This window comes from Capsicum annuum, chromosome 3, assembly GCF_002878395.1.
Source record: "Capsicum annuum cultivar UCD-10X-F1 chromosome 3, UCD10Xv1.1, whole genome shotgun sequence".
Classification (NCBI taxonomy): Eukaryota; Viridiplantae; Streptophyta; class Magnoliopsida; order Solanales; family Solanaceae; genus Capsicum; species Capsicum annuum.
In genome coordinates this window covers 229881844-229892937 of record NC_061113.1, presented here as the reverse complement: position 1 = coordinate 229892937, position 11094 = coordinate 229881844, and the positions used below count along the sequence as shown (strand labels likewise).

At 35.7% G+C, this 11094-nt stretch overlaps 1 long non-coding RNA gene across 1 annotated transcript in view; it reads right to left on the bottom strand.

Moving 5' to 3' along the window:
• Positions 1-7861: 7861 nt before the first annotated feature.
• Positions 7862-11094, bottom strand: part of LOC124897089 — a 10322-nt gene continuing 7089 nt past the window's right edge. Inside the window, exon 3 of the long non-coding RNA XR_007053684.1 lies at positions 7862-8094. This is a non-coding gene — a long non-coding RNA (uncharacterized LOC124897089). The remainder of the gene's footprint in view (positions 8095-11094) is intronic.

Sequence of the window (11094 nt, the reverse complement as noted above, 5' to 3'; positions counted from 1 at the left end):
TTAAGTAGGCGGAACCCATCGACAGGCCCCTAAAGTTTCAGTAATCTTTCACTTTAGAACCTAAAGTAGACGGTTTTCATTTTTGGCACTTCAACTAACGTCCAACTGTATCATTTTGGCACCTTTTGCACAGCTGGCATGATGCGTATATTACACATGCCTGAAGGCGCGTAGAAGGTATTTTTCGACTGATGTGGCATCCAAGTTGGCCCACAAACAATATATTAACTCACTCCCATTAATTTATATCTTCTTCTTCATTTTTATCCATCATTTTTACCAACCTTAAACTTATTTAATGGTGAAAATTATTAGGAGAGATTTAAAAATTAGATACACATTTAGGGCTTCGTCCTCTCTCATACAAATCAGGTTTACAAATAATATTCAATTTAATTGATTTAGTCGAGTGAATAATAATTAAATTGAATCTAAAATAAAATTATTAACTAGTCATATAGTTTATAAAATTGATTTAACTAGTATATAATTTATAAAATTGAATAATACCTAGTCATATAATTTACAAATATTCACTCATAAAAATAAAATTGATATCATTCATTAATTTGATTTAGTATCGAATGTGGTAAGATCTTTTTTTTCTTCCAGATGAATAATCTAAAATAAATTAAAATGAAAAACACTATCAAGTAAAATTTTTCAACCCAAATAATTATAAAAAAAAGGATTATAATTAACTCCACCTCAACCAAATCTGTCTTCTCCAACCCACTCACCCTCACCCCCGTCTGCTCCCCCACCCTCAATTGTCTTCTCCAATGCATCATTAGAAAGAATCAAACCGAAAAATATAAAAGACAAGACTAAAAAGATATTTTTGACTTTCACTTATTTTTTCGATCAACATGTTTTTGCTGAGACCAAATTATTGTCAATTTGGTCAAAAATTATTGTCAATTTAAATGGGGGATTGAAAAATTATTGTCAATTTTTTGTCAATTTGATCGGATTGTTGCAGCAAAAATTTGGGAATTGATGACCAAATTATTGCACTTGTCAATTTACTATCAAATTTGGTGTCAATTTGATCAGGCTGTTGCGGCGGTTGGGGGCGGCGGTTGGTGGATTAGAGAAGACAATTTAAAAGGGGGGAGAAGACAATTTGAGGGTAGGGTGGCGGCAGACGATTTGATAATAGGATGGGGAGGGTAGGAGAAGACAATTTGAGCGTGGGGTGATTAGGAAGATGATATAGGGTGGGGTAGGGTGGGGTTGTTAGGAAGATGATATAGCTAGAGTGGGAGTGGGGTTACTAATATTTTTTATTTAAATTAACTATATAAAAATGGTTTTGATAAAAATGACAAATATGTTTTTATAATTGATCTCTTTACATGTCATAGAGTATGTAATACATGCACTACATATATATTTGCTGATTGTGCAAAAAATGTCAAAGTGACACATCAAACTATTAATTAAGATGTCAAAAATGAAAATCATCTACTTTAAATTTAAAGTAAAAGATTGCTGAAACTTTAGAAATCTGTTGATCGATTCTGCCTTTTAAGTAATTCAATTTTGATTAAAACTTACCACATAATACTTGTATGAAGACTTCATTAATTGACAAGTTATCATGACCCAAAAACGAGGGTCATGATGACACTTGTCGCAGCGTACCTTGACAAGTAAGCTTATCACCCAAACTGATACGAAAAGAGAAAAAGACATAAATATCCCATGATAAGGCTTCTAGAACGAAGTCAAACCATATAAGTAAGCATAACAATGTGGAAAGAACTTATCCAAATTATCAATCATGCACAAAACCAAGTGTCAATAGTGTAAGAACTACTAATACAATTCGAGAGTCAAATACATCAGAAAATTAACCACAAAGGAATAATAACTGTCTCTGAATACTAATAAAGACATAACTACTATAGAAAGATAGAGATGAACTTCGAACGCATGAATGTCCAACGCTATGTTGGAAGCTCCAACAATCGCCCGAGTCAATCAAGCTGAGGGGTACTCGACCTAGGACCTGCACCGAAAGGGCACAGTAGGCATGAGTACGGTTCACTTGTACTCAGTAGGTATCATAAGACGACCACGCAAAGTAGCAAATAAAGCATACAAAATATACACTAAGGGCACGTCACCTGCAATCAAAAAATGCCCTACAACGGTAGCCCATACAGCTTGCACTAACAGTTCTAATTATCTCACATATATTATATCAACACACCAAGATATAGAACACAAACATACATTACGTCACATATAAATAGAACAAAAGAGAACATGCAGATACAAGATCATCAAATACAAGTAAAAGAAGGTAAGACAAATACATAGATGACAAGTCAATAAGGCAATACAACACAACATAAATACAATAAAGTAAGTGCAATGTATATGATGATGATGATGATTGCACGAGGTCGTCGCACAACCTCCAGGATCGTCGCACAATCCCCATATACACCTACGAAGGCAAGCCTCCCAACGTAGGACCCATGGGGGGTTCGTCAACCCATAGACAATCCACATATCTCATATCTCTTTTTCGGCACACCCATCGAAAAGAATTTTATAAGGTGTTACAATATCTTCTAAAAAGGTGTTGCCAGTGTTTCTCAGATGTTGCCACGGTGGTACCAATGTTTCATGAATGAGTATGATATGAAAATGTAATGCTCACAACCAATCACAATGAGTATTTCCACAACCAACCACATGATATATTTCCACAACCAACCACAATGATACATTTCCACAACCACATGAGTCAATATCCACTTATTATTTTTGTTTCATCCATAAATTTCCACATGTCTCATATGCCAATAAAGTATGAATATAATCACAATACACCAATGGTACCACATTAAACAACACAATACAATTATTCACATGTATTTAAGGCTATCAATATCACATAGGACCCCACACGGTCACACATATCACATAATAACTCAATTTTTATAATTACATCACATATAGGCCCCCACACGGGCACAACATATAAATAGCCATTTTTCATGATTAGTTTACACCCTTAACATGCATTTTGTAACATAATTTACTACCTAACCCAGTCTGAAAGAGTTAAGTCATAACCTACCTCGAAAGTCGAAATCGATCCACTATACTTGAACTCGTGACCTTACTTTTCACAAACAATCCTGAACTTTACTAAAAATATCAAATATGAAATCTACGCGTTTTGGTTTAGGGTCAAAACGGATCCCCAAAATGGGTTTCTGAAAAAGATGGGCAAAATAAGAACTTTACTTCAAAAATATATTCCCCATACTTTTAGGAACCTACAGCTGAAAACCCAAGTTAAATTGAGTAAAATCGGGGTTCAAATTGAAGAAAAATTATTTTTGAGTTTTACCGGATAAAATCTTTAAAATTCGGGTTAAAATCAAGAATCAGAGTTGTTTTGAAGGTTAAATTGATGAAAAACTAATAATTATAAGATAAAAATATTATTCAAGTGAAAAAGGAGTGAAATTTGAGTTTAAAATCATGTCCTAAGATTTTTTTTAGGGTTTTGAGAAATCAATCAAGAAATTACTAAGAAAAGGGTGAATTCTTACCTTTAATCCGTAATAAAACCAAGAAAAAGGAATTAATCTAGCTTTCCAAACTCTCACAAATTTTACTTTTAAGCTCCCAAACTATTTAAGATTTAACTCTCAAGAGCCAAGATGAAAAATGAGCAAAATGGACCCAAAAATATTTAAATAGTGCAGAAAATCTGCACTAAAAGGGTAGAAAAAACTGCAGGTTTTTTTTTTTAAAGTCCACTCTGGACTTCGATGGGGTGCCCGAGATTCGTTCGGAGTCCGATACATGCAAACGAACTATGCAACCATACTAAATTCGACGTTTTAAATGTGTTGGCGATATCAGATTTTCAAAAAAATATCATTTTCACAAAGTTGATCCCCAAAACCTGAAATTATAATTTTTCAAATCGAGGGTCGAAATGAGATTTAAAAGCCGTAAAATCATACCAAACATGCGAACACCCTAAAATCGATATTCTGGATTTGGTGGCAAATTCAGATTTTCCATCCGAGATTATTTCAATCAAATGTGGGTCCCACACTCATATTTCCAATTTTTCAACTTTTCGATCAATAGGTCGAAATGAGCTCGGGTGCATCGGGACCTGAACCAAAGGTATACCTAGCCTAAAATCGATATTTCATAGCTGCTGGGGTAGTTCATTCGGCCATCCGTCGCAGAGATCAAAAGATATCTATATAAGTCCAAAATAAGGCTCTCGAAGCTATCAAAAATCACAATATTGCATAAATGATACCAAAATGCATCAAAAATTATGCCAATCACTCCCACACCCCAGAAATATCACAATGCAACTATGGAAAGGGGTAAAATAGTCAAATCATACAAAATTATGATACTAGTCTCATACGACCCCACCAGTAATGATGTCTCAAATCACGATACATCTTAGTCACACCTGGATGGATAGAATGCCTGAAACAATCGGCCTCCTCCAAGATCAACCTAATCCAATCACCACTCTCGGCACGCAAACTCAGTCCCCAATCCTCAAAACTCCATCTAAATCAAGTGAGGCTTCCTTATCCTCCCACTTAACACTTTATCTTGAATCAACCTCAATCCAACATCATCAAACCAATAAGCTCGAATCTACTCTATCAAAGAAGATTTAGCATCCACAAATGCCAAAACATTCCCCGGTATTGAAATATCAAGCCTAACCATCTGGTTAACTAAAAACTGAATCTCTAAGGCCAAAAGCCTCCACTGGGTCGAAAGATGCGCCAAGCTACCCATGCTAGTCGACTTCTGGCTTAAGACATCCGCAACCACATTAGCCTTTCCCGAATGGTAGAGAATAGTCAAGTCATAATCCTTAAGCAACTCAAGCCAATGGCACTGCCTCATATGAAGATCTTGCTGGGTAAAAAAGTACTAAAGGCTACGGTGATATGAGAAGATTTCACAACGGACTCCATACAAGTAGTGCCTCCACAACTTCGAGGTAAACACAACTGCGCTTAGCTCCAAATCATGGGTAGGATAATTTCTCTCATGAGGCTTTAACTGACGAGACTCATACACAATCACCTTGTTCTTCTGCATCAACACAACACCTAATCTGACATCGAAAGCATCATAAAACATGGTAAAGCCCACACCCTCCTTAGACAAAGCCAATATAGGAGCTGAAGTCAAGTCATTGACCTTTTGAAAGCTCGCCTAACAAGCATCAGACTACTAGATGGAAATTTTTTTCTGAGTCAACATAGTCAAAAGAGCTGCAATAGAAGAGAACCCTTCAACAAAACACCGATAATACTCGGTCAAACCAATAAAACTTTGAATCTCGGTAGGCAAAGTAGGTCTATCCCAATCACGAATCGCTTCAACCTTGGTTGGATCAACCATAATACCTTTCTTAGTCACCATATGACCCAAGAAAGAAACAGACTCCTACCAAAACTTGCACTTAGAGAACATAGCATACAACTCCTCATCCCTCAATCTCTGAAGCACAATTCGTAAATGCTCTGCATGCTCAACCTCACTCTTGGAATACACCAAGAAATCATCTGTAAACACAATAATAAAGGAGACGAGAAATAGTCAAAACACCTGATTCATCAACTCCATAAACGAGGCAGGGGAATTGGTCAACCCAAGAGACATGACCAAGAACTCATAATGATCATATCGAGTTAAAAAAGTTGCTTTTAGAATATCCGAAGCTCTAATCCTCAACTGGTGATAACGAACCGCAAATCAATCTTCAAAAACACTGCAGCACCATGAAGCTGATCAAATAAATCATCAATGTGAGAAAGAGGATACTTATTCTTAACCGTCACCTTATTTAACTATCAATAATCAATACACATCCGCATAAACCCATCGTTTTTCTTTACAAACAAGACAGGCGCACCCCAAGGTGAAACACTAGGTCAAATAAACCCCTTAACCAACAACTCCTGCAACTGATCCTTCAGTTTCTTCAACTCTGTCGAGGCCATCCTATAAGGAGAAATAGAAATGGGCTTGGTGCCCAGCTCAACATCAATACTGAAATCAATATCTCGATCTGGAGACATACCAAGCAAGTCCGTAGGGAACACATCCATAAACTCACGGATAATACGGACAGAATTTGAGGAAGAAGGCAAAGCAACACTTGTGTCATGAATATGGGCCAAGTAAGATAAACATTCCCTCTTAACTAATTTACGAGCCTGAAGATAAGATATGACCTTCTTAGGACACGAATGAAGTGTACCCATCCAAGCTATCCTTGGCACACCCGACGAAGCTAAAGTCACGATCTTGGCAAAATAATCTAAGATAGTATGATAAGGATACAACCAATTCATACCCAAAATAACATCAAAATTGACCATGTCTAATACAAACAAGTCTACTAAAGGACAAAAGTCACTACACAAGATCGATGCACCCGATCCACCGCCAAAGAATCACCTACCGGGGTAGATACATAAATAGACATGACAAAAGGCTCACTAACAGAATCAAAACCCGAAATAAAATACACAGACGCACAGGATAAAATCAATCCGGGATTAAATAATACAGATGGAGGTCTGAAACAAACGGGGACGATACCTATAATCAAAATATCAGAAGCCTCTGCCTCAGGTTTGGTTGGTATAGCATAACACTGTCCATCACTACCAACTGGCTGAGTAGCCCCACGACCACCGACACGGGCTCTACCATCCCTACCTCTTACACCTTTGGTAGAACCCTTACCTCTCACAGCTGAAATAGAAATAACTCTAAACACACGACGAGAACAGTCCTTGGACACATGGACAATCTCATCAAACACATAGCAATCTCTACGACCAGTCTCAACAAGAGAAAGTACAACTAAGATCGAACAGCCACCCTGAACTGCTGAACTAAAAGATCCACCAGCTGAATTCTTTAAAATCACCTGCACTAGCCTACCATAGTATCTATGAGAACTTTTAAATTCTCTACCTTGATAGGTTTGACTCCTGAACTCACCAAAACGTCGCGCCTTCTTGGCGCCTTCCTGAGATTCACTAAGAATACCCTCTATCATCTTAGCATGATCCATAATACTCTTAAAAAATCTCTAAACACAATCATCTGAGACGTAACCAACTGAAGAGAGACATCAAAACCTATACAAACTTCGTATCTACTCAAACTCTATGGAAATACTATCATAGGAATATCTGGACAAGGCATGGAAGCATGCTTTATACTCAAAAACTGTCATAGAGCCCTGCTCCAAATAATCAAACTCATCCCACATAAGATCTCTTAAACTGAAAGGCACAAATCTCTCCAGATAGGCATCAACAAACTGATCACATAATAACTCAGGAGCATCAACAAACTTACAACTGACAACTGATATCCACTAATTTCTCACAGCATCACTCAACTGATATGTAGTAAAAGCCACACCATCCGTGCAGAAAGAGTGAAAAATAACTCAGAACACAAGATATGAAAGAATTAGTATGATAAGGAAAAAATGAGAGAGGTTTCCTAAAGACATCCTATAGCCTCTCGAAGATAGATACAGACGTCTACGTACCAATTTGCGAGACTCTATTAGACATCTCGTTCTTACACTATTGAGACCAGTAAAACCTGGATGCTCTGATATCAATTTATCATGATTCAAAAATGAGAGTCATGATGACACTTGTCGCAGCATATCTTGACAAGTAAGTCTATCACCCAAACTGATACGAAAAGAGAAAAAGACATAAATATCTCATGGTAAGGCTTCTAGAATGAAATCAAACCATATAAGTAAGCATAACAATGTGGAAAGAACTTATTCAAAATAACAATCATGCCCAAAACCAGGTGTCAATAGTGTAAGAACTACTAATATAATCTGAGAGTTAAATACATCGGAAAATTAACCACAAAAAAAATAATTGTCTCTGAATACTAATAAAGACATAACTACTATAGAAAGATAGAGGTAAACTTTGAACGCATGAATGTCCAACCGCTACCTTAGAAGCTCCAACAATCACCCGAGTCAATCAAGCTGAGGAGCACTCGAGCTAGGACCTGCACCGAAAGGGCGTAGTAGGCATGAGTACGGTTCACTTGTACTCAGTAGGTATCATAGGCAAACCAAGCAAAGTAGCAAATAAAGCATACAAAATATACACTAAGGGCACGTCACCTGCAATCAGAAAATGTCCCACAATGGTAGCCCACACTGCTTGCACTAACAGTTCTAATATATCTCACATATATTACATCAACACAGCAAGATATAAAACACAAGGATACATTACGTCATATATAAATAGAACAAGAGAGAACATGTAGATACAAGATCATCAAATACAAGTAAAGGAAGGTAAGACAAATACATAGATGACAAGTCAATAAGGCAATACAACACAATATAAACACAATAAAGTAAGTACAATGTATATGATGATGATGATGATAATGATGCATGAGGTCGTCGCACAACCTCCGGGGTCGTCGCACAATCCCCATATACACCTACGGAGGCAAGCCTCCCAACGCAGGACCCATGGGGGTTTCGTCAACCCATATACAATTCACATATTTCATATCTCATTTTTGACACATCTCTCAGAAAGGGTTTTATAAGGTGTTACAATATCTTTTGAAAAGGTATTGCTAGTATTTCTCAGATGTTGCCACGGTGGTACCATGTTTCATGAATGAGTATGATATGAAAATGTAATGCTCACAACCAATCACAATGACTATTTTCACAATCAACCACACGATATATTTCCACAACCAACCACAATGATACATTTCTACAACCATATGAGCCAATAGCCACTTATTATTTTCATTTTTTCCATGAATTTTCACATGTCTCATATGCCAATAAAGTATGAATATAATCACAATACACCAATAGTACCACATTAAACAACACAATATAATTATTTACATGTATTCAAGGCTATCAATATCACATAGGACCCCACATGGTCACACATATCACATAATAACTCAATTTCGATAATTACATCACATATAGGCCCCCACACGGGCAGAACATATAAATAGCCATTTTTCATGATTATTTTACACCCTTAACATGCATTTTTTATCATCATTTACTACCTAACTCAGTCTGAAAGAGTTAAGCCATAACCTACTTCGAAAGCTGAAACCAGTCCGCTACACTTGAACCCGTGACCTTAATTTTCACCAATAATCCCGAACTTCACTAAAAATATCAAATATGAAATCTACGCATCAAAACAAAACCAAAGACATCCATATTGACTACTTTTGGTTCAGGGTCAAAACGGACCCCCAAAATGGGTTTTCGAAAAAGAAGGGCAAAATCATAACTTTACTTCAAAAACATGTTTTCCATATTTTTAGGAACCTACAGCTGAAAACTCAAGTTAAATCGAGTAAAAAATGGGGTTCAAATCGAATAAAAATTATTTTTGAACTTTACCGGATAAAATCTTTCAAATCAGAGTTAAAATCAAGAATCAGAGTTGTTTTGAAGGTTAAATTGACGAAAAACTAGTAATTATAAGATAAGAATATTATTCAAGTGAAAAAGAGTAAAATTTGTGTTTAAAATCATGCCCTAAGATTTTTTTGGGGTTTTGAAAAATCAATCAAGAAATTACTAAGAAAATGATGAATTCTTACCTTTCAAAACTCTCACAAACTTTGCTTTTAAGCTCTCAAATAATTTAGGGTTTAACTGCCAAGAGCCAAGATAAAAAGTGAGCAAAATGAATCCAAAACTATTTAAATACTGCAGACAATCTGCACTAAGGGTAAAAGAAGCTTTAGATTTTTTTTAAAGTCCACTCCGGACATCGACGAAATGCCCGGAATTCGTTCGGAGTCTGATACATGCAAATGAACTATATAACCATACTAAATTCGAAGTTCTGAACGCGTTGGCGATATCAGATTTTCAAAAAAAAAATCATTTTCACAAAGTTGACCCTGAAACTCAAAATTATAATTTTTCAAATCGAGGGTCGAAATGAGATTTAAAAGCCGTAAAATCATACCAAATATTCCAACACCCTAAAGTCAACATTCTGGATCTGCTGGCTAAGTTAAAATTTCCATCCGAGGTCGTTTCGATCAAATGTGGGTTCCACACCCATATTTTCAATTTTTCAACTTTTCGATCAATAGGTCGAAATGAGATTGGGTGCACCGGGACCTGAACCAAAGGTCTACCCAGCCTAAAATTGATATTACGGAGCTGTTGGCATAGTCTGTTCGGTCATCCGTCGCACGGATCAAAAGATATCTATATAAATCCAAAATAAGGCTCTCGAAGCTATCAAAAACTACACTATTGCATAAATGATACCAAAATACATAGAAAATCATGTCAATCACTCCCACACCCTAGAAATATCATAATGCAACTACGGAGAGGGATAAAATCGTCAAATCATACAAATTTCACATATTTCATCAAATTTTTAGATCATTACACAAGTATATGTTATGGGTCCTACATATTATTTTTTAGGAAAAATGGCCTTCTGGACCCCTGTACTATATCGGTTTTGTAAGTTGAACATTTCTACTTACATGTTTGTCATTTGGACCCCTGAACCCACTAAAAAGCAACATTTTAAACTCTTTTTTGGTGAGTGTAACACACTCTCCCCTATGTCAGCTGTCATGCCAACTGTCACGCCTGCCACGCCTGACACGTCTGTCACGTCATCTACCACGTCATTTTTAAAAAAATAAAAATAAAAAAATATTACATTAAATTTCAAGTCATTTTTAAAATTCTACATAACAAATTAAATATTAAAATTAATTTAATTAAATAATAAAAATTTATAAGTTGTAGAAAAATTTGAATAATCATGTTTTTATTTTTTCTCACAAATTAAACATCAAATCCATTTCAAATAATTAAAATTCTTCTTCAACTAATTTAAATTTTTAACTACAAATTCATATATACAAACATAATAAATGTTTTATTTTTAAATTTGAATATTTTTAACAAATTCACAAAAAAATTAATTTTTTTCAAGCAAAATTCACTAATTTTTTTCAATA